At 38.1% G+C, this 25,447-nt stretch overlaps 2 long non-coding RNA genes across 2 annotated transcripts in view; one reads left to right on the top strand and one right to left on the bottom strand.

Moving 5' to 3' along the window:
* The window catches only part of LOC142057092 (uncharacterized), a 40,266-nt gene extending 22,255 nt beyond the window's left edge, over nucleotides 1-18,011 (bottom strand). The window contains exons 1-2 of the long non-coding RNA XR_012660532.1: nucleotides 17,927-18,011; nucleotides 16,882-17,066 (exon numbers count right to left, since the gene is read on the bottom strand). This is a non-coding gene — a long non-coding RNA (uncharacterized LOC142057092). The remainder of the gene's footprint in view (nucleotides 1-16,881; nucleotides 17,067-17,926) is intronic.
* The window catches only part of LOC142057482 (uncharacterized), a 260,201-nt gene that overhangs the window by 166,552 nt on the left and 68,202 nt on the right, over nucleotides 1-25,447 (top strand). The window lies entirely within an intron of this gene.

Here is a 25,447-nt window from a genome sequence, read left to right as displayed (position 1 = left end):
TCAAGCCACAGCCCAAAGATGAATGTGTAGCCATGCTTATGACACTGGAAGGATGTTAGTTTACCTTGACTATTAGCGATATTCTATAAGTTGCTGGGAAAAATATTGAGCCCACACTGAAGGAAGAAAAACATCTTTGAACAGTCATTTGCTAACCTGGAAAGACTGGCTTTAATCTAAGAGTTAAGGGAAGAGCTGGCAAAACCCCATATACCAAAAAAACCACAACCAGCTTGCATGAGGGTCGAAAAACTACAAGTAATAGGGAGATGTTTATTCATAATAAAGTCACAAGGACAAGAAACAAAATAGTGAGTCAGTAATGAGAATCTCTAACAATCATACTAATGGAAAAAATATAAAGAATAAACAACAATCCCTGAAAATCCTAATAATTGTTCATGATTACAGGTGAATTGACATAACAGATACTTGGTGGGAGAATTCATATGGCTAGAATATTAATATAAAGGATATAGATTGTTCAGGAAGGAGAAGCAGGTTATAAGCAAGGAAGGATACCATGTGCTCTGATGTCTAAAATGGAGCTTAAAGCATATGCATGATGATAAAGAAGAAACAGACATAGGCAATCTCACAGTTAGGGTCTACTACAAAGCATTAATCTGGGAGAACAAGTGAAAGATAGATTTTATAATTAAGTAGCTGAATCTTCTAAGGGCCTGTACTCTATGTGCTTTAACTATTGAAGCGTTGGTAAAGGCATATTGTGGAACACATTGGTCAGCAAATTCTTGCTTAATGCTAGTTAAAAGGGAAGAACTGGGGGTGAATCAGTCTTCCAAAAGAGTTGAGTTTTTTTTTTTCCCCAGCCACTGTTCTCCAATCAAGAGACTTCCTTGGATATTCACTTACCCTCTTTCCCCCGGCAAAAGGTAAACTTCAGGATATTTTGGACTTGCTGAACAGGTCCCAGGCATCCCCTCAGGTCTGATGATATTTGTGGTTTGCTCAAAGCCAGGACAGTAAAGACAGCAGGGATTTCACCTTCCTTAGCACTGTTGTACTGAATAATGAAAATGTAGGGACCATGTTTAAAGCTCAGTGAAGATCAGGCTCATTTTAATCCAGATTCAGTTTAGCTGCAGGGTCCTTCTGTTTGGGCTTTCAATGCAGAGCCAGACTTCTTTTAGTTTTTGCCTTCATCGGATAGATTATTCTTGTCAGCCATCTTTTCAGGCCCATGGCTTAACTAGACCTCTCAGCCAGGACTAGATAAGTCGTAACTCATCTTTCTCAATTTGCTGGTTGAGGGCCTATTCTAAACTTCTTTTTTTCTGCTCACATTTGCAGGCTGCCTTCATAAATGCTGTACACTGTGATTGGGGGTGCACATTGTGACTGTGCCTTGGCTGTTTAAAGTCCTGGAAAGTGTAGTCTCCCAGGGAGAAAAAGAATGGTCTTCATTGTCAGGCAGTTAATTTTGAGCGCTTATAAGTTCCTGATTCACTCAGTCAAGTAGTGTTTGTTTTTAATTTTCAAGGACATTGAAGGGACCTGAGCAAATGTTCAATACTTTCCTCTGTGTAAATGGTAAGAAACTGAGGTGTGAGGAATGTACATTAAACACGACACTATTCCATTGCAGAAGATGAGGGGCAACATCACTTGGGTGATGTGACTGTGATAGACAGAACTCACAATGCATAGGAAGAGAAGAACATAAAGCAGCAAAAGCAAAGCAATAGAATTCAGGAAGATAAACTCTTCTGAAGTTAGACAATTGGGAAGTAAGCTCAAGAGAAAAGGATATATGGTGCTGTGACAGCTGAAATATTTTTACTGGATCAGACTCTATTAAATGCATCAACTATAGCAGCTGGCTAGTGTAATTAACACCAGCTAAAAAGGGTAAAACCTCTGCCTAGAATAAAATAGGGGTAGGACAAATATTTTTCATTTTTATGACACATTTCTTAATTATCCCAGAATGAAGTTCATCATGGCCACCTCAGATTTGCTAGTGATTGTTTTGGAGGACACATGGAAGACCAATAAGAAAAACTGTAAAAAGTCAAATGTGATACCAGTTCTTTCAGAAAGGGAGAGGAAGAGCATAGGAATTCTGGCTAGCCATATGTATATTTATCCAAAGATTTTTTTCCATAATTCATAATGAATTTTGAAGACCCAAAAGATAAGAAGGAAATAAGTAGCAGCCAATATGAATTTGTGAAATTCATCCACTTGATGAACAGGGATTTGTGAGTAACTACTCATGTCACATCAATTTCAATTCCTCCTAAAACAGGGTAACTGGCCACAAGTAAAGTGGAAAAGTGATAGGTCACAGATATTCTGACTGTTTGTCACCATGTTGCATGACATTGTCTTGAAAAAATATCTTGGCACTTCTTAAGGCCTGAGCTGGTGTATTATATCAGGTTTGGGGGCACCAAACTCCTAGAAAGACACAAAGTAGTTAGAGTCTGAGGGAGAATAACCAGGTCACAACAACATGACATCCATGAAAAATTGGAAGAGGTGTATTGTATATCTTTCTCTAGAATAAAGACTGATGGGCCATGAGAACAGCCTTTGATTTTATTTACAACAGCCTTTTACAGGAATTATTTTTTCTCTCTGGTAGATAGAACAATTTTGCTCTGGCAAATTCAAATTAGGCCTTAGGAAAAAGCTTTCTGACCCTAAAGATGGCAAAACTTATTTTTTGAGATGGCTGTGGGGTCTTCATCACTGAAAATGTTTAAGAATGGGTTTAAGAGGAACATCTCTCATAAATTAAATCTGCCTAGAGAGAGGGCAGAGACCTCCCAGGGGAGTCTAATTTTCCACTGATTCCTAGACACAACGTCAAATAAATGTCTGTAAGCTATGGTTTCTGTGCCATCCAAGGTAGTAGATGTGTTTACAGTGCAAGAAAGTATCCATGTTTTACCTACCATGGGTAGCAGCAGCAACTAAGGTGATACACCATTGGGTTAGAAGCTGAAGTGTCTAGCCAGAATCCCTGGTATGCTCTGTTTTTCTTCATGCTAACTAACATTATTCTTTGTCACCTGTGCTGCAGTCAGTCTTCTCCTGTGAAGATGCAGATGGGTGTTAAACTATTTTTTTACCAAGTCTTTCACTATCCTTGTGTTTTCTCAATTCATATGCAGCTTTCTACGGTTGATAGTAATGGTGAAATTTAGCTTAGCAGAAAGTTTTGCCTGAATACATAATCTTTTGGAATTGTGATTAGAGTTTCCAGAGTCCCAGGTAAATTAGAGCATTTGGCTTTTCTGTTGTTTCAGAATTTATTATTGAAGTATCCAAATGTTCAAGAACATAAGAATGTACAAACGGGTGTTAGTTGAATTGATGTAGTAAGATTTTTCTGGCATGAAAACTATAGTATTTATAGTTAATTTAATCAGAGAAGAAAAATATTGAGTAGGTGACGAAGTAAAAATGATGACTGTGTATTATGTTTTTGCCATGCAGCTGAACAAACACATTCAATGACAGACTTTGGCAGGAGCTGCAAAGATGTTCTTGACAATGGCATGAATAAATATTAGGTGCTGTACACAATTCGCTGCATTCCAGGCCTTGAGCAAAACCAGGTGAGCTTTGCCTGGAAAATGTGGAAGAAACAATGTAAGCATGTTGGGAAAATGTAAACATCTACAGTATTCTCCCCAGATGCTTTGCTGTATCATTTTCATTTCCATCAGCAACAACTCTGTCATTTTTTATCTGCTCTACTTTCATTGCACTTCTAGGAATCAATTAAACTCCCAGCTGCTATAGAGTTCATGGTAGGCACTTCAATAATATTGCCTAAATGAAGGACTTTATACCTGCTAAACAAAATATACTGATCAGGTTTCTTTTCTATTGTTACAACTTGCTTACAAAAATATAAAGGAAAAGAAATACTTTGAGGTTCTTGGTGGTTAATACAGAAGCAGAGAGGATGTCTCCTAATAATTTAAGATGGAAATTAGAGGAAATTAGAGAGAGACTGTAAAACATGGATGTGGGCTATGATAAAAACCTAGTAGTAAGATGAAAGCCTACCAATATACCCGTTAAAAGAATAAGTATGATAATATGGAGGACAATTTCCTCAGATTTTTTTTTTTCAGAGGTGGTTTACAGCTGTAGTCTCTGGCTAGGACCTACAGCCACATTGGTAGCTCAAGCTCAGTTGACTGTTTGCTGAGGAGAAAAGAGAGATGGGAACATTCTGCAGAACCTCTCTACTCTTTATTCTGGCTCCATTGACTAAAATTTAATTCAAGGTTGGTCTTCACATCTTCATTGTTCAGAGAGGTAGTGTCAACAATACTGCTTTTTCATCTTTGTTTTTGTAGTTTGAATCCCGGTAAGAATAAAGGCTGCAACAGAGAAATCATTGGCATAGCTGGGAAGGAGAGAGACTTCTGCAGTTCTTTTTCTAGAATGAGTCCCAGGCATAATTCAGAGCAGCTTGAGACTCCTTGACCATCTGTAGCCTCATGGGGATGTTTTAGCAGCTAAGGACAGACGTGGTATAAAGCCACCCAGACCATAGCTCCCCTTATTCACTTGTTCTCCCTTTTTTGTGAGGGATGTGAAAGTTTGTGAGGATGTATATCAGCTTCCTGTAAGAACTTCAAAGGGACTGCACCTGGCACATTTTATTTGTGCTGGTTTTGGGTTTTTTTTTTCAACTGGAAATAAACAGAAAAAAGTGAAAATCTCTCTTGTGAGTTTGGCTTTCTCTCCTCTGTTCCTTTAAGAAGTGAAACCAATGGGCTTGAACCTTTAAAACACATCCTGTGAGAAAAGCAGCAAAGAGCCTATAGTGACATACTGGTAAAGAAAAAAAAAGTCTAAAGGCTGTATTTTTATATATAGTCTTTGGATGTCAAGATGATAGATATCAAAGAAGGACTAAAAATAGGTCTCTTCAGTCTAGAACATTTTGGGTAGCTGAGGTTTTATGCTGTATTGCTATCTGTGATTATAATTCCATGTTTTAATATGTGCCATTTGGCTTTCTCCTCTAAGTTTGTAGACGTGGTTGATTTGCTTGAAATAACCAATATACCTCTTGTACAATATCTGTTGCTTAACTGGTACCTGTTATTTTTAAACAAGTGGGATGGTAATTTTCTGGCTCAAAAGGCTCCCAGAAAGGCAGATCAGGAGACATCTTGATCTATTTGCAGTTGCATATTGCATGAGGAGAGTGGAGAGTTTTTTCTGAGCCTCAGTTGAGAGATGACTTAATCGGGCCATTATTACACCTATTAGAACCATTTCCAAATACCTATTACTAGGGGAATTTTTTCTGGCCTGATTGTGTCTCACCTATAGACTTACATGGACATATTTTTAGGTATGCTTGACAAGCTACAAACTTAGCTTTTTTTTAAAAAAACTGGCATATACTTTGAGAATTCTAGTCCTAATTACAATTTTTGTGAAAAGCTTGTAAAGTTGGGCCCCAGAATCTTAATCAGATAATATAATGTTTGCTTCATTTGTTACATTAACTCTGTCTAGGGATCCATCACTTGTGTCATATCTCACTAGGTTCTTGACTAAAGAGGTAGCAGTCTGGGAACATCAGCAGCATGTATGTGGCATCTGTGATTGTAACACATGTGTGTTGGACACACAGAAAAAGTGTTGCTTTGAGCTACCTTTTCTGAGATATTTTACATGCTTCACCTATCTGTTGTTATGCAATAGGTCTAAGCATACCTAATCTGAAAGAATTCCTCACTAAGAGGGGACTTCTTTGCTTCTGTGTAGGGTCACTATTGTGAAACAGCTACAGGAAAGCCACTGAAATGTTCCTATATACGAATCTTGGGGCAGAGGTTGCTATCTTATTTTACAAATTATAAATATAGTAAATGAAACATTATTTTTAAAAAGAATAGCAAGATATCACTAGCAGGTTAGCCAGTTCCAAATCTTGAATATTGACTTGCAGATCTTTGCCTTTATCCTGTAGTTCTTAATTGCAGAACTTAACAGCATCCAGAGGCAAAATTTTGAACAAGTAAAGCTATGGTTCAGCATGAGATTTTCAGAGGTGCAACCTGTTCTCAGTGCAAAACCAATATCAATTTTTATTGATGTTAGTGAAAGCTGTGTTGGTAAGTTAAAGGATAAGCAGACTGAGTGAATAGGAGCAACTCTGAATCTGACTTAAAAGCCAGAATAAGTGAGCACTTTGTTTAGAGGAGATATGAATACCCTCAGGACATGAAGGAGGCAAGGGACAATTTCTCAATCCTTTTGCTAAACTTACATCTACTTATGCAATCCACTTGCTCCTGGATAAATTGTACAGGTACATAACTTTTCCAATGGCATAGCCATGTTTTAAAAGCTGTGAAAGTTAAGTATTTCTTTGCAGGGTATTTAAAATTACAGGTGATACTTGTAATGAAGCCTGCTCCATTGATTAACTTTGGTACTGACTGGGATTTAAGTGTGATTACACTGCCAGAAAGAAAAGTTATTGACTTTGTATGCTTCCTCTTTATTTCTACAAGGTTAGAGAAATGGTTCAGTTACTGAAAAACAAGGACAACTACTGACCTATATTCAGAACTTTGCTCTTCTAACCTGCACACCTTTGTGGTGAAGGATTTTGTTGAGTCAATTATCACATTAAGTTGAATAAACTGATTATACCTCATAGTTAATCTGGGCTCATATTTAGAGTTCCTATAGAAACATTGCTCAGGGATATTTATATACATAAGCATCAGTAATTACTTTAATTTGTGGTTAGTTAATAATACATGGCTAATCACAGTACTAGAAGGGCTATCTCTTTGTCTATCTCTTGTACTCTTTAAGAGGTATACAAGCAAATAAGCACTTGTGGCTGACAGACTGTGAGCTCTTTGAATGGGGAAGGAGTGTTAGAGATATGAAAACAATTTCTGGTCACATTATTACATAAATGCCTCTTTAAGGATTTTAGTCCAAAAATTATTCTGTTTTACCTTTAGTATTAAATAAATTAAAATAATATTTTTATTTCCAAGACAGAAATTTTACAAAACCTGTGGATTCCCAATTTCATAATTCCCACAATGGTCTGGACTCCCAAGCTGTAGAAAAAAGCAGCCCATTTCTCTAAGCTACTGTGCAGTTTCCTGGCAAATGATGATAAACAGATAATGCTTATTAGGAAATCCGTCTTCCTTTTTCTTTTTCTTATTTTAGATGTAATCTGGAATGAAGACCAATGCTGTCATCATGCAGGGTCCAAAAATAACGAATAAAATAATATTTATAATATAACTTGGGATGTAATATTAGACTAAGCCTCTAGGCTTAGCTATATTGCAGCAAAAGGTGTAACGTAAGTTCTCCAACTCCAAGAGACAATGGCAAAAAAACCCAAAACCCAGACTCCAGGCATTGCCTCCCTCCTGCCCATTTGCTGCTGGATAAGGACAGAAGCTGGTTTCTAAACCCAAGTACTTTGAAGATATTGTGATACATGACAATATGAAACTCAAGGATAGATATGAGGATAGGCTGGGAAAACAGGGTTTGTTCAGCATTGAGAAAAGGAGGCTCAGAGGGGATCTCATCACCATGTACCAGTACTTAAGGGGTAGTTACAAAGAAGATGGAGACTCCCTTTTCACAAGGAGTCCCATGGAGAGGACAAGGGGGAAGGGACACAAGTTGCTCTTGGGGAGATTCCGATTGGACACCAGAGGGGAATTTTTCACAGTGAGGACAGTCAATCACTGGAATAATCTCCCCAGGGAAGCGGTTGACTCAGCCATATTGGACACCTTCAAGAGTCGTCTGGACAGGGCGCTGGGCCATCTTGTTTAGACTCTGCTCTTCCCAGAAAGGTTGGAGTAGATGATCCCTGAGGTCCCTTCCAGCCTGAGATTCTGTGATTCTGTGATACTGTGATTTGGATCCCCATCCCAGATCCTTGTAGATTCAAAAAGCAAAGAAGGGAAGTGTGTTGTCTTACTTGTCTGAATAAAGACAGGCACTACCCTTTATGTGAGCTGGAACTAGCTGAATAGAATCTTAAAATGTAAAATGAATAGTTTATGAACTTTCACCATCCTCCTGTTAAGCTTGAAGACATTAACACCATCAATGACATCAATATTTTAAAAGAAAGAATTGCTGATATTTGAGCCAAATGGCAATGCCTGACAAAAACTAAGCCATATAGACAGCAATCACAAATACAGATTCTAATAAGTTTCATAATCAGTTATATTAGCAAAGGAAAACCAGCAGACAAGGAAAGATGCAGACAGACACTAAGAAAACAGACACTAAGAAGCAGAATGCCTTGGGACAGAGAACTGAGTGGAAGGTCAGATTAGGAAAATGTGCACAAAGAAAGTATTTGTTCTTATTCTGCTGATTTTGCATTAATTCTTCATAAGCATGGCTGTCTGAAACAATATATTCGGAATACTGTCAATTCCTCCCTTTGACAGAAATGACCCTACAGGTTCCTAAATGTCGGACAATTTTAGCTACTGTTTTAGTCATCGGGAGAATTTCAACCAGGTTGAGTGTCTGAATACCATTAGTTTAAAAATTTCACTAGAATTTGATGTTAACAATTTTGTGTTCCAATTACAAGAAGTTGATACAGGAACCAGTAAACTGGCATCTTCCATGTTCTTGAAAAGATTTTTTCTGTATTCTGAAGCAATGAAAATATCCACCAAACCCATAAATCACCTCCTTGTTGCTACCTTGGATTCTAGCACTCCTATAAAGTTTCCTAGGAGGACATTAGAAATTTTAAAATGTGGCAAAATATAGATTTAAAGTTTGAAAAATAAGGCCTAACCAGCTGAGTAGTTATTGATTAATAGTACTGTGTAAAAATCCTAAATACACTGTTCTAGATGGAGCCAAACTCTGAGAATTTTGAGTAAATCTTGAATTAACTATAAAATAAAGTGTGTCAGCATTTGAACTGTATTTTCTTAGTGATAATCAATCTTGAAGAACCACGGGAAACTGAGGAAGCAGCAAAAGATCTTCTTAGGAGACCAGGATTTCCTAGGAAAACCTTTGCTCTCTGCCAAAAGTTTCCCATACAACTATTTTCAATCCTTCTTTAAAAGGTAGATTGTGTTCTTGTCTTGACGTACAATTTGACGCAAATTTTCCCCAGTCTCTGGAGAAGCCTGCTCCCTCTCATTTCCTCCCGTCTCAAGGCTCTCACTGCCTTTTCACTTAGACAGTTACAGGTGGGTTGTTCTATCGTGCAACAATAATTTTGGGGGGATAAAAGCCTTCAAACCAAAAAAGCAAAAATCATGTTATTGCACTGGAGCAAGAACATATAAGTAATAAAACTGCAGAGTAAAATAGTCACCTGCAGCCCTTAAACCAAATAAACTCACCACAAGCATGAATAATTCTGCAGGAAAATAACATTAAAAATTGTAATTAATTGAAATGTACTTACTGTTCCTGCAGTTCCTTTTTAATGAAAACATTTCAAACATCAGTGGCACACTCAAAGATTGACTTGGACTCTCAATTTGCATTGCTTTGTGATTAATGGCAAACAGGACTTCAACCTTACCTCCCAAGCTCTGTATTACTTCTTCTTTAACTAGCTAAATAAATACCTAGTACAGTTTAACTGTGCAGCTTCACATTCTTCTTTTTCAGCAACAATATTTAAAGAGTTTCTGGCCTCAGCTGGTGTTTCCTGACCTGCACCTGCCTCTCTAGTTGTTTTGAAACAAATCTGTTTGTATCAAAGGTGTTGGAAAACATGATGAGGGAGTAGGGTCAGATTAAAATACTCCTCTGCTTTTGTCTACTTTTTCAGTGCTATTTTAAATTAAAACCCAGTTTCTTGAACCATTTCCTGTGTGTCCCTACAAACAGTCATGTCAGTGCAACAGAGCGATGGAGCAGGACAAGAATGAGGGTTGTGAGCGAGAGGATAGGGAGTTTCTTACACTGGAATTGCTACCAAAAATCATGAGACGTTATAGCTTCAAAGCTGAAAAAAGCAGAAAAAAAGACTTGGCACTAGAAAGTTAGTTTAAAAAGATAAGAAAAAAGAAGAAAGCAATGATTAATTCTCTAGAAGTACAGTAAGGTACAAACACCTCACATCAACGCACCTGTTATCCACGTTTTGGCACAGCATAAAATAAGAGATTAAATGTTTCTCTACATATATATTATCTGGTGGCGCGTGTGTGTGAGAACACACATATGCAAGCAGGCACATGTGCAGGTCTCTTTTCTCCCTCCTGGTATGGTGCTTGGCATGGGAACTGAGCAGAGAGGCCTGGAAGCAGGAAGTGGAGGTGGCTACTAACATGTAAGATGCTGCTGGATCTGGTCCCATCTTGTTTCTGCTAGAAACAACGGCTTGGGTGTGGTTTTGATTTAAGATATGTATCTGAATAATTAAACAGAGAAAAATATATTCATCAGGGGGAATGGAACTGTGACAAGTTCCATCAACTTTGATTCTATCTGTATAATTTTTTGAGATAGTATTTTTAAACAGGTATGTAAACTTGTGAAGTGGCCTGAGCCCCTTTCCTTCTGCAGTCTGCATAATGCAAGCAGCCGCTCAGAAACACAAAGATCTGACTCTAAATTTCCCAAATCAAAATTGGAAATATTTAGATTATAATTATTTTCTGTGGGTTCACATGGCAACCTGATACGATTTTTACATGAATGGCTTCTTAAAGTTTTAATTGTATGTCATTTATTTGAGGCTATATTAATTTCTTTATAAGTCTTGAAAGTAAGATGTTGATTTAATTGGTTTTCAAGGAGCTGTTCAATTCATTTGTTATTGTTGAGGCATGTATCATCTCCCATTTAATTATTTTTGTTTGAGCACAAAAATTATTGTTTGTTTTCCATGACAGTTCCTACCCTTCTCTTATAGTTGCATGTGTGACTGCTGTAAACTTGTCTAGAGGACACATTTTTAGTGTCAGTAGATTTGTCTTTTAATTTCTATGTGAGGTTGTGTGAATGTAGTAGGGAACATAAATCCAGATTGTAGCATTTTCAAGTGCTATTATTTATTTTTAAAATAATTTGTTTGACAAGTCATAGGCTTGGCTATATCCTGCAAGAGTGCTCATGTGAGAACCACCTCTTCTCAGCTTGGCTCCCAGCATCCCTGGATGCACCGGGCCATCCTTTGGAGGATGTCTCCCATGCTGGCCCGGACAGCTGCCCTGCCTGGTGGAGACATGCAAGCAGCAGATCTTCCATGGCCACTCTCTCCAAAATGATCGGGTGCTCATTGTGATCCCAAAGCTTGCTCAAGTTTTCTCTACCTGCTGCTTACCCCTCTGAATCTCCCAGCTCTTCCCTGTCTGTTCTGTACTTTGTCAACTTGTGCCAGGAGTAACGGATGTCTGCAATAACCCAGTTCTTTTTGATACTGACCGAGCAAGGGACTATTCTGTGAGCTGCTGAGCTGGCGGTAACTGTGAAAGGGTAGTTAGCCAGAAGAGTTGGGTGACAGTAAGCAGCTTTGATGGGGCAAATTTCTAATGAGGCAGAAGCTGTTCATGTATATATGAACCGGGCCTGCACGGACCGTACAAGGGTTGGACCTGAAGATTATTTGTCCTCAGATGTTCCTTTCCATGTGGGCGAAACAGGCGGGCAGCCTCATATGGGTGATGTGGAACCTCTTGGTGGATTATTCACAAACTAAGCTATTCTCACAGATGCTTTTCACAGTGCAGTTGTATTATTTCTGCTGCCCACTGGCCTTAGTGAGGAATTTTCTAATTCTTAACAGCCCTGTACTGCTCTAGAAATTTCCTCAGCAGTTTTGCTGGATGCTTTAATCATGTTTACACTACCTATGCAGCCTCAGCAACACTGTACTATCTTATGTGGAGTCTATTAGCTGTGTTTCAATTCTGTTTGTTTAATGTCATGTTAATTATTTTTTCCAGAATTATACGTTTTCAATAATACACTAGATTTTCCCTGTGTCAGCTTTTTGCACAAAGAATCCCATTTGATTAGCTCTTTGTCTTTTCTTTATTCATCAGCCATGCTTTTTTTTTCCCCCCAAACTGGCAAAAAATAAATGGGTTCAGAAGTATTACAGCGAAGTCCATCAGTGTTGGATTCAGAGTTGAACAAGTGAAGACAGGTTTTATAATTCCTAGGTAGAGGGACAAGATAGAAAGTAGCTGATAAATGGCTGTTATTGTGCTCTTTTTAGCCACAGAAGACAGAAATCATTTTCTCGAAATGTACTGCTGTTATTATTAAGCTATTTAAAAAACAGAATGTCTTCTCCCAAGTTTGAGATGATACCTTCTGTTGGGTTATCATTTTATATGCTTATGTATGTATGAACTGCAGGTGACTATTCAATAAATCCATTTTTCTTGTCATTAATATTAGAAGATTTCCAACTTCCACTTGCATGCTTTATTTATGATCAAGTTCTTGCAATCAGAAATGTGATCTTTAATAAAATGAAATGTATGTGTCTGATGGAAAGAAGCATTAATCATGCAGAAAGCAACCAATACACATTTATTTCTTTTTGCCATATTGTCACATTGTATTTCTATAGGTTAATCATGATTCGTAAGTAATATGTAAACAGATTTTCAAAGAAGCACTTTCCTTTAATGCACTATGAGTCCAAATAAACAAGTGTGCTCAGTTCCCTCTCCTATTCAGAGAGCAGGACAATCCACTGTCCCTTTACCTCTGCTTTGCTTCTAGGTACTTCTATTGTCTTGCGTGTTGTGGATACCAAACTGATAAGACCTGCAGTTCCTCAGAGGGTACATTTTAAACATCAGTACTGCAGTGAAGTGATTCCAATTTTCCATAATATTACTGAAAGTTAGCCCATTCTTTGTAATAACCATGAGTGTTTTCTTGAATGCACATAAATGACTGGTATTGATATTTCTTTTATTTACATTACCCCATCATGTTTAAAACCCACCTCCTGCAAAACAACTAGTCTGCGAGTTCGTTAATATTCGCTTATGGCAACTTGGGGTGTTTATTTAGCAGCAAACTCATTTTAGAGCTTATTCTTTTGGTAAAGAGCATTTTCAGACCACCAACCTTTCTACTGAGTGAACCATACTGTATTTAAATCAGAAAAATATGAATCACATAAATGAAAAAAGTGTATTCATGGAAGAGCTGTAACAGCCAGGAAGGTGTGAATGAAAAATGACTGAAAAAATTCTTTGAATAGTTGCATTAATTTCTACAGGAATTAATTGCAGTTATCATTATATCCCTTTTGTGCTCCCTGTCATCAACAGCCACTAATCAGTTGAACCTCACAGGCCTGGGCAAAAATGTAAAATGACCTGCACAATCTTCTGTCCTAGGCTCAGATCGGCACCGCTGTGCACAGCTGACTAGGGTTGGCTGTTCAAGAAACAGAAAAAGTGTAACAGTCTCAGTCGCATCTAAGCGGTGCAGCTGAGCCCTCATATGCTGAGCAGTTTGTGTTACCTAAACAGATGAAAAAATGAAAGTCAGGCAAAGAACTGCTGCATGTCACTGATGGAGCGTTGTCAGGCAGACACAAAGGGTTTCAGTGCTGGCCATGTATGCCAGCCACAGGGTGGGTATAACAAAGATATTCCCGTCACCTGTTCCTCCTGCTTGTACAGTGCCTGCCGCACGCACCGTAACATCGCCTGGATGTTGGATAAAGCTGCAGAAGCATGGCGTAATCCTGATGCTGGAGACCCTGCGGGGCTTTGGCACAGGATTGGTTTTAATGTGCTGAGCACAGTGAACACTAAAGTCTTCTGAGTATGGCCAGAACTTTAGGCACAGGTAAGGCTGAATGCTTAAGCGCCGAGAGGTTTTGACGGCTGGGGGGTTGCATGTATGTGTGGGCAACTGAGAATTTAATTTGTGAACTTGGATGCCTGCAATGGCAATTGGATCCTATATCCACCTGAATCCCAGCCTTAGCCCTCAGTGAGTTGGAACATTGTTTCTGTGGGAAAAGCCCTGAGGACAAGATCCTTAATAGTTGTAAATTGGCTGGTACCACTGAGTATATTGAAGCTCACATAATTTACACTACAAGAGGATTTGGCCCTCTGTCTGTACTTGGAGTCTTCTGTAGTCAAATCAGCAAGTAGCGGGTATTAGAAGCAGCTCATTATGGAGGAGCCATATTCACCCATGTTCTCTCTCTGGGAGGTCTTACTCTTGTTGTTTCATGATTTCTGTAGCTGTACCAATGCAGAATAGAGGTCACTGCCACTTAAAAAATGAGTTAGTTTTTTTAGACTGAAGCTATACAACAGAAATTCTGGCTGATGAGGCTCCTCTCAGGACTGGATGCTGGGGGGGAGGGGGTGGGGAGAGGAGGGATTTGCAGAGCTATACAGCTGGCCAGGGAGAATATGTGTGCAATCTAAGGAACTTTCTCTTCCCTTCTTTTTATTTCTCCCTTCCCCATATTTATTTTCTTCATCCTTTCTTGCTTGGTTAAAGAACTGTTCCTATTCAGCAGCCTATTCAAGATGATGCATTCAGGACTGTAGCTTAGTGAAATACAGAAATGCAGACATGGCAGGACAAGCAGGGCTTTTGAATAACTGATGGTTGAAAGGGGCACTATTTGGCAGTGCTAATTGTACACAGAGTATTGCCCAACTGCACTGCTCTATTTAATGACTTGTCATTGTATATGTTTTATAAACCTTTGTTAGCCTTGAAAATTTGCTTAGGCTGATACCCAAAACTCAAAATTGGTGCCACAATTGTAATTGAAATATGAAAATATTCCAAACCTCTGCTTCCTCTCAATAGCAACTGTGGTAAATTCCCTGCAATTAAGAAAACTCCCAAGTGGTCTTCTCAAAATGCTGCTGTATATTGCTTCAAATTATGGACTAGAAGTTTTGCATGGTTTTATGCAGTAGACGTACTCTCAGGGGAAGGACTCTGGTGAAGTAACTAGTTTACTTCAGAGAAAATCCCATAAAACTTTCCCATAATTTTCCTGTCTTTTGATACTAATTTACAATACTAATAGCAAGAAAATTCAGAAGTGTTGAGGAGGGGCTTAGAAACAGCCCTGTTATGAGACTGTCTAGACATAAGCAAAAAGGAGAGCGAGTTTGTTCACACCATGAACACAAAATAGTTTTGCTTGCGTCTTGCAAGTGAGGCTACCATTGTGAGTTTTAAGTGACACTTTGCTTTTGCTATCAATATCCATCTTCTATGACATATACAGCTGACAATAAACTTTAGTGGGAATTTGGTACGTCATGTCTGAATTTATGCATTTCTTGTCCAACTAGAACTTAATAATGACAAGAATCCCAGCTTCCCAGAACCTGGGAAGGTGAGTTTAGTGTAGAAAATGTACCTGCATTATTGTACTTCCATGGCTTTTAGAATTGGTATACAATAACCCAGATAAGGCACTTATTACAGAGGCAGCATTGAGATATACTGATTATACTGATACAACTACAGTGATATAATTATATTGGTATAGTAATATGAGTAAATTTTCTTGTTTAAACAAACCTCAAGTCAAACCTTTAACATTATTAAATTGTAGTTTTGCATTATGAACAATAATAGTATATAGAATTTCAGATATTAGAAATATTTAGTCTCTCCACAGGGGGCCAGAACACGCCCTCTAACCGCAGAGTGTATTAGTGCTTTGTTTCTTCTAATTTTAAGTCTCGAGGGAACAGAGTTTTCACCATTTCCATAGAGACACTATTTCACAGCCCATAGATCTTTCTGTCAGGAATATTCACCTTACAGTCTCTCAGATTTTTCTTTTTATGCAAGTTTGGTAGCATTTTTAACTCCCTAGGATAGCTTTATATGAAAGAGGTGAAAAAGGAGGAATTGGAGAAAGACACCAAAAAAAGTGAGGAGAGCTCTAAATGTTTTCCCCATTAAAAAGAAGTCACAGCACCACAGACTGAATGTTGCTCTGATCAGCACCTTTAACAATTTAAGTGCTGCTATGATGAATATAAATTTTTAAAGATCTTAATGTCAAATGGAGAGGAATTTTACAAAACCAAGTGAAATTTCTTCTAGAGATAAGAGTAAAATATCACTTTGATTCACTCTAGTAGATATCCTTACATAATCTAATATATCTGCTTTAAACCTCAAGGAATTTGTGTTGGTTTACAGAGAGTGAGACCTTGCAATAAAATGGAGAAGTGGGAGTTAACTTTAAAAACATACTGGCTTTCTCCCAAGCAGTGAGTGCTGACAAGTATAACCATATTACTAAAATCACATCAGCAACGTGATATATTAAATAAAAACATGATCGTCTACAGCCAAAGTAGTTTGTATTTTGTCCATGAAAAAGCATTGTTACATCAATCTGTCCAAAAAATGGGGCACATCAGAAAACAATGTTAAGAAGGCTTTTAAAACACATCATTGAGATTACAGCACCTTTAAAAATAAACAGCACTGAATACCAACACAGGTAAAATGTCATTGTGAAACCCAGATCTGAAATTCAACAGCATGCTTTATAGCTTTCCAGTGTGTGATAAAATCTGTTCACCAGATGTACTATCTGTCTCCTGTGTAGCATACTTGAGCATCATCTAGGCCTGAGGCCCATTTATTTCATGTAATTGCCTTCCCTGTGCACACCTTAGGGCACCCTAATTCTCCATTTTATTTCAGGCACTGTACAGGGTACCATCTGGTAGTGTTAAGCTCATCTCATTTTATTGCACTATTGCAATGGCTATATCCAGCCCTATAGCATTCTTTCAATGAAGAGAGAGTTCAGTTACTGCCAGCTATTTATTTTTTCCAGAAATAAAGTAGTTTTTAACTATACACATGCAGAGTTCACATGTAGATGAGCCTTACCTGAAACGCAGGTCACTGCCTTTCACCCCATGTGATTAAAAATAAATAAATAAATGGCGACTTGCTGATATTCAGGTACAGCGTCAGTGCTGGGGTAGTGTTCTCTTCTGTTAAGAGTAGGAGCTTTAAATTCTTCTTACTCCTCTGAGTAATGATGTCTTTTTAGTATCTCATTTTTATTATTTCTATTAAAGTGAGAAAAAAATATTATATCACACCTTAAAAAGGCACCTTACAGGAATAGCTTAATATTTAAAGGTAGCAATATACCTCTCAAGTGTACTCTGTTATAAAGTAATTTGCTATTTTAGGTCCAAATTTACTTCTGTACATCACATTCCTGCTGTTATCCTCTTGTTTATTCTTGTAAATTTTTGTCATTAAAAAGTAGAACTTGAGATTATAGAAAACTTCATCCATTTCTAGGTTCTTCTTCATTGTCTGCCATTTTTAATCATCTCCCTCTTTTTGATTCTTTGTCACATATTTTAATGGCTCTTGGTTATTGCTACTTAGATGTCTAACTACCTGCTTGTGCCTACAAACGAGGGAGTTGGAAGTCTAAGTGCCATTAATTGCTCCTATAGTTTTCATGTGCAAAAAGGGAGCCTGGGTTTTCAAATTCTGAATTTTGCTGGCAATAGGTTTGAAGCATATCAGGTTTGAAAGTGCAATGCAGTTGTCTGCTGTAGAGCCAAACTCTACTTTCCTGTAAACTCTGCTGACTTTGGTTGCATGCCAGTAAGGCAAACCAGAACTACCCTCACTGCTGCAGCTCTACCACTGCTGGAGAGGAGAAGAACCACCTTTGCTAAACTGTAGTGGACACATCATGTGAAACACATTTGGCAACAAGTCAGACACCCTACAACAAAATACACAAGTTTCAGTGTTTCTTAGATGTGTGAAATAGATCCCGTTCCTGCATAACACCTTCCATCCTCCCTCAATCTCTGTAGCTCTGTGTCCTTTTTGGAGCAGTAGGTGGACAGGATATCATCCTTTAAAGAAGTGTGTGTAAGTGTCACTCAGGGGCCATAGTTACGTTACGCAAGGCTTCCAGACTGAGATCAGGCAGTGTAGATTGGCCCAGTCATGAGAGCTAGGGGTGGCGTCTGTCCTTTCTCACCCTGGCCAATAGCAGAGGTTCCCTTCTATTGAAAGACAGAAATGTCACACTTCTTTCAAGCATGGTTCCAGGCTCTCTGCAAGCTCTGGCTGATGCCATTTCCCTGGTGCCACTCAGTTCTTGTGTCACTCTTCTCAGCTGCAAATATCTGGATGAAATATTGATGTAACTGAATGCTCCCAGTAGCTGCGCAGTGTCTGTCTTGATCCATCCCCATAAAATGCAACTGATGAAAGAAACTTGGGGGTGCTTTGCAAGTGTTGGTTTTAGATAAGTCTTTAAGTTAGCTGCCATTTCCAGTGCTGGAAATTGCCCTTGTTCTATCATCTGCTGCATATGACAAGGTGACAGTGGACATTCTCAGAAAATAATTCAGCACAGCTCTGGTGACAGCACAAACTCATCGTAAAAAAACAATGTTAAAATGCATTCTCCCCTTTCTCATGACTTTCTCATTCATTGATTACTAATAGCCATAGCATGGCATTAATAGCTGTGTCTGAAAATGCCACCTTCCGGATAAATAAATTATAACACAATTAAACTTAAGAAAGGTGAAATTGTGTTCCTTTGTGTGAATTCCGTATGCTTTGCATTCACTGGCAATGACAGATGTGGGCAGATTCACCTGGATTAGCTGTCTGCATTGATATAAAGGACAGGTGAATGAAAGGAATAACTCTATCATTCTTTGTTGTAGGAAGAGCTTATTTTACTGTTTTCAGTCTTAGCTATAATCGGGTACACTGTATTGTGACTAGACAAGCTGCGTTCTTAGCAGCCATACAAAGTACATTTTTCTGATGGTTTGTAAATCAGCGGAAGTCTGCAGTGAAAAAAATAGATTCATATTTATTTTCTGGAGACTTCCACCTCCTTTAGTTTTCAAGCCACCTCATTCCGTAAAAACGTTAATGATAGTTTTAGTATGAAGACTCATTTCTCCCCTTCACCCCATCAAACAGAACATCCTGATAATTCCAGTATATTCATCTGCGAAGAGCTAAGTGTCTGAACAAGCCACCATAGGCCTTAGAGGAGTCAGAGCTCAGAAATTCTGGTAGGTAACTGACTACTGAGATTTTCCATATACCAAGAAACAGTGCTTTAAGGAAGGAAAGAGAAGGTCAGAGCTGGCAAGATGCAATAGACAGGTGTGAGTGCAGCAGGGTACCAGATGATATCTGTTGAAGGACTGGAGCCTTAAATATAATTAAGACTCTTCATTTGGCATAACAAAAAGAAAACTCATAGATTTTTATTGATAAAAATGCAAATGTGATAATTTGAGCTAAAAGGGGAAATGTAGTGGCACACACTCATTCCTATTAGATTTCTTTTCCATTAGCAAAATGCTAATTAACCATTAATCATTTGATAATGTATATGTAGGAAAAGCAGCTCAAAAGTCAAATTATCTAAATAAATAGCGCAATAGCCAGTCAAGGTGAAAAATACCATGCTTCTTTATAAAGAAGAGAAGTAGAAACCATTGTTTCCCCTTACAGAAATTGTAGCTGTGACATACATACAGCCTTTGTTACGACACCTAAGAGTTACGACTAGCTAGTCAATCTTTTCCTGCAAGTGGCTGCCATTAAATGTAAGCAACACTAAAACAGACTTACCCATCTCTGCAATCAAACTGGGAGAAGACTGTCTTGGGATTCATTGGACAGTGGAATTTGAAAGCATCACATCCTTGCAAAGGTTCCCTCTGAGCCCGAAGGATGGCTTCCTAGCACCAGTGACTTCTACTCTGAGCTAATTTCTGCTTCACTCCCATTGCACATTTTTGCATGCATAGGCCCCCGGAGTGCTGTGCAGCCAGACCTGCCGGCATTTCCTGTTTATTTCAGTCTCTGGTATGATATTGGAAGTAACATCTCAGCCTGGAAGTATATTAAATGAAGTGTGCATGCAAATTACTAGCAAGCCATCTTTTCCATTTTAGAGAAGGTTCTTGTTCGTTTGGTTTATTTTACAAGACTTAATTCTGTAGGATGGGCAAGGCTTTTTTCCCATTAAAAAAGAATCCCTAATACCCAGTCCCACATATGAGACAGTGAAGATTAGAATCAACCATTGTGTCATATACGAGAAGTAACTATTTTTCATAGGCTTTTTACTGTGCATTTGGGATTATGATTTCATATTATGCAAATGCATTTTATGAAACCGTAACATAGAAATGTGTACTATTGTTAATACACATTTGCAGCCTAGCATGTGAAGTCTCCAAAAGAGCCATTCTGGTGTTTTCTGTCATTGTGTATTTTGTATAATAAACAAAACATAGTTAGACATATTCTGTATTACAGAACAGTAATAATAAAGATTGCATCCTGTCATTAATATGTATCAACAGCATATATCCTGGTAGCTCAGAAAGGCATCTCAATGTGAATGTATGTTAAACAAAAAGATGCCTAAATCATAGCAGAAACAGGGACTGTTTGGGACAGCTCTGTTTGTTGTACGTGGAGGGAGGGATGGTAATTAAAATCCTGCTTGTTCTTCATTTCTTTCAGCTTCACAGTGGCATTATCTCCATCACTGGAATCATTGGCTGCATATTAGTTCCTGTGTATCACAGTCATATTTTACAAAGTACTATAAGATGCCTCAAAATAACTGTTCTTATATTTGTTTTCTAAAGAACTTTAAAGAAGCAACCGGTGTTTGAGCAACCTAGCTGCTACTGCAATGCCTTGCCTAGAATGCTAACCTATTGACAAGACCACAGGCAATGGTTAGGTTGATGAGGCCATTCAGACATAGAATCACAATTACGTATTATTTCTTCTTAAAATCAGTAACAAAAAAAGGAAGTAATTTAGCAGCTTTCCCACTTCAGCATGATTTTTGCACTTTTGGTGCAAAAAGAAGTCAGTATCAACATTCCTGAAAAAAATCTGTATCAATGCTGGCTTGTGACTTACAGGTGTGCTCCTATTTCCACTTATTTCACAGATCTTAGACCTGAGCAGTGTGTCCATTTGCCAGCACACAAAGTTGCACTGGCTGGTTTTATTCTGCTGTAATGTACAGAAATGCATCTCCCTACCTCTACCTGTTACCATTGCTTCCATGGGGTTACAGCTTGTCAGCCACAAATCTGTGCCATGTAGATAAAACCAATACTCATGTAGTGTCATTGTTGGTGTTTCTGATATCCCAGAATGATATCTGGGGTATCATTTTATGTGCTAACTTCTATGTGCTTGCCAAATCTGAAAGAAACAAAAACAAATGGAAAAAATGGAGCTGTTCTGCGGTTCCCCAGATGAAGTCTTGAATAAGGGCACCCTTCCAGGGTGAATGAAATGGTAATTATTTTTTTCTTGGTCAAATGTATTCTGGTACTAAATTAGGTTTAGTCTAACTGCTAGAGCTGTTTCCAATGTAATCTTGTCCATATAAGCTGAAATACTGCAAAGGCATTAAATGTCTTTTGTAGGTTGAGTTGGCCACAGGTTCTGGGTATTACTACTACTTGATTTTAGTTATGTGAGATTTAATTAGAACTGCATTATCACTCTTGATTGTAACAATATCTTTGCTTGCAAAGCTGGAAAAAGATTAACTTAATAGCAAGGTTCAGTAGAAAAAGCCAAGAGGAATAAGCTCTAGAAAAATATTACTTTAATTCAACATCTGTATTTTGAAGATTCCTGCAGATATACATTAAAGAAGATTCCATGTCTAGATTGCATTAAAGGCATGATATCCAAACTTGAGGAGGTAAACACTTGAAATTATTAATATTATGAAAATATATGATGAGTATAATGAAAATTGCCTATCTATAAAGCTCTTTTTTTTTTTTTCTACTGCAAGAAATATATGTAAAGGTAATTTCATAAGACATTTGGAGACTTTGAAGTGCTTTTCTATCCATATCCTTCTTTAGGAATAGGTAGCTTTTATCTGTGCTCTACTCAACTGGATGTTTATAAGACTTTTAGGTTTCAAAGATGCCTGCTAAAACTACAATTACCCTAAAATGACTAACGCAAGATTTATTCAGTTACCCTTTAAGTAGTGTGCAACTTATTTCCATTTTTCTCCCATTAATTTTGCCTCCAGTAAAATTCTAAATTTTTCTAATTTGCTGTGCTATTTTAATTAGTCAATTTTCCCTTATTTGTACAAGTAAGCAGTCTTATAAGTTTGAGACTGTAAATCATTCATCCATTAAAAACTCTATTTCCTCATTTTGCAAGTTCGATTCATTTAGAAAAGAAAAAACCTTGGCATGGAACAGAATTATGCAATGTCATGGACACATTAACATTTGGATCAAAATTTTACATTGTGTCAGCCAGTAAACAGTATAAATGGTTCAGATTTGCAATAAATAATTGTCTATTAATACCTTGGCGTGGTGTAGCAAATTAAAGTCTCACTTCAGTAAGCACAGATGTAGGTAAGAGCTGGGGCCTAAAGAAAGCAACTGCCATGCAGCATTAGAATAGAAAGAGAGCATCATGAAGCGTTACTGTATCTTTCCAGCAATGAGAGTAACATGTACAGATTTAAACATCAATAGATAAACATAGGCGGAGGTAGGCTGTAGGTGCATTTAAGTCCAATCAGGCAAGATTTAGAACCATTTGTTTTAGATGCTCTGGCAGACGCTTCCCTTGCAGAAGATTAAGAGAAGCATTTTAAAATACAGCATTGTGTGCTGTTGCATACAGATCAGAGCCCATAATTTAGGATGATCAGGACATATGATACTCAGGGACCTCCTGGGTCATTATGTTGGGTCCATTCCTGTGGTAGTCAAACACCCCCAAAAATCTTATCTGTACACTTCTTCTGTTACACTGCCGTATTTTGCAGCTTGCAGGTTGTTGCTAATTGTCTTGGGATTTTCACTAATTTAATCAGTAACTGAAATTTGTCACATTACTCCAGTAACTTCCTGCCCCACAGTCTGTGAGCAGATGGTCCTGAATGCTCAGTGTCTGAAACTCCAAGTTCAGTTTTTTAATGTGGGTTATTTCTGTGAATAGTTTAACAAGCGGACATGCCATTACTTCAGTGTGGAAATTCAATGCAAATAGAAGCATGAAAAGAGATTAATTTACAAATTCAAATATATATGAACAATTAGGTATTAATAATTTTTTAGAGCCCTTCAGTTCATAATATTGTCTCTCAGCCGTCCCTAGTGGTGTCACCCATGAACCATAATTGTTGTTACTGCAGTTTTGAGCATGTTTTTTCTTTGCATTACCAACTCAGCCCGTAATCCTGAAACACAATCTAGCTTGTCCATATGCTAATGGGAAGGCATTAATCAAAACATTGTTCTCCGTTACATTAACTATACAGCAATATCTCCTTATTTTCTATTTCTTAATGGTTTCTTTGTCCAAGTCTGTTTAAAAACGCAACCTCAGTGTTCGGGACTACAAGTCTTCCGTGGTCTGTGCTTGATTGGCTGAGTAATCTCTCTCATTTTCTTTGGCACTTTGTGTTCATGTCCTTGGTGTCTGGAGCACAAGTCAGTTGGTTTTTAAGCAAAGTACAAGGCCTGTATTTTGCAGGCAAGATGGCTTATTTAAAGTAGATCTGAAGCTAGTCCTGCTAGCTGTACAAGGCAAGGGTTTAAGAATCTTCCCCCAGTGTCTGGATGTTTACAGGTCAAACAAAATTTAGTGCTTGCTTTGAGGGAACACAAGAATGATCTGCTTTCTGCATTGCCTCGTGCAGTGGGACTAGTTAAAAGGGATATAAATGTACTTGTGAGAGCCGATGCCTCTGTGCTTGGGAGCTCCTTGGATAGACTTGAGGGCTTCTTCCTTAGCTCCTCCAGCAGTGTTATGGCTCTGCTCCAAACCTCTGAGGCTATTAATAAAAACCTGAAAATCATCCATCTAATAAAACTCATGTCATTCCTTGAAACACTCAGACCTCTTTAGCTTACCAATGATTTGCTCCGTTTGTGCAGCATACTCTGTTGACTTGAGTCCTTGCATAGTTACTGTGAAATAATGGCATTTTATTACATGGTTAACCACACAGTAACTTCACTGGAAGCAATGGTAATTACAGAGTAAGTTGTGTTAATCCTCCTGTGCAATTGTTTGGTAACTGTGTAATTAGCTCGGGTCACCTGTGCAAATCAAAGTAGCTTGGTAATTTTTCTCTTCTCCCGTCCTGTAACAATTGCAAGTGAGTTAGAACATTGATGGTATCTCAGCAGGGTATGTGGATCCAAACCTGCCAGGGCAATGCATTGCTTTCTATAAGCAATTCCTACTTTTAATGTTATCAGCAGAAAACTGATTACAGGGACAGAGGTATGAAGAGCTGTACCTCCATTTTTAGCACCCTCATTGAAATTGAGCTTAATATTACATTGAAAAACATTCATTCCCACCCAGTTGCTGTTTAGGGATTTATGAAACAAATTAAGCACCCTCAATTCACTCCCACTCTTATGAGTTATGAATTTTGACCAAGAAAGACACAAGTTCGATGAAACAGTGGAAGATCTAGAGCAGGATTTCAAGAAGGCCATGGCTGAGGCATCCCGTAGCAATCAAAAGACAGCCAGAAGCCACAGTCAATGAGGTAGTTGTTCTGTGGCCAGAGAATAGAAGTCGCCAGAGATGACAAGGTGTGACTTTTTTGCATAAGCAGTAAAGTCTACACATCTACAGTATAACACAGACATAAAAAATGCTAAGGACATGACCTGACCTGACCTGATTTTCTTTAATACTGGCCTGAGTTGCATGTTAGAGTATAAAGAATTAATTACATGACACATAACCAGCTCCCATCAGTGCTCCAGCAATCTGTGAAGCACTACTTAGGCGTGCCTTTGCTGTCACACTTCTTCTGTCTCCGGTATATCACACAGCAAACCCAACATAACGTAAGTACACATATCAATGTGAAAAATATCATCCTGGTGCAGAAATTTTCACAGTTAATTAAAAAAATCAAATATAAGCAGTCCAGCTTCTTACTAAACTAATTAAAAATATAAATACAATAAGCCCTGACTGAGCTTTTGACAGGTCATTAAAAACACAAAATGGAGTCAAGTACATGGACTAGTTTCAATATATAACAGAGTGAAATAAAATGATGAGGTTAAATTACTGCTCGTTTTGTTTCCATTGTTCCTCACCTGGTGTTGGTGTTGGTGGCTGAATTTTCACAGTAGATTTCTCCAAAGGTAAAGGCCTGGGCAGTTTACTATGTGAAGTCAAAAATGCCATTTACTGCTTCCTTCTGGCTTTTAAATCTGCTTCCCTGGCAGCCTTACCAGCTGTGTGTGTTCCATGCAGTGCCTTTTTGACCACAAGTTTTGACATGATTTTCAATCCTCTGAAATTATTTCAGCAATAGACATACACTCTCAGCCACTCCAGGTGTATCCTTTAGAAATAACTTTGGTTAGAAGTGGAGCAG

The sequence above is a fragment of the Phalacrocorax aristotelis genome, chromosome 5, assembly GCF_949628215.1.
Source record: "Phalacrocorax aristotelis chromosome 5, bGulAri2.1, whole genome shotgun sequence".
NCBI lineage: Eukaryota > Metazoa > Chordata > Aves > Suliformes > Phalacrocoracidae > Phalacrocorax > Phalacrocorax aristotelis.
Note: the sequence above shows the minus strand (reverse complement) of the source record. Positions and strands in the feature narration are given on the sequence as shown.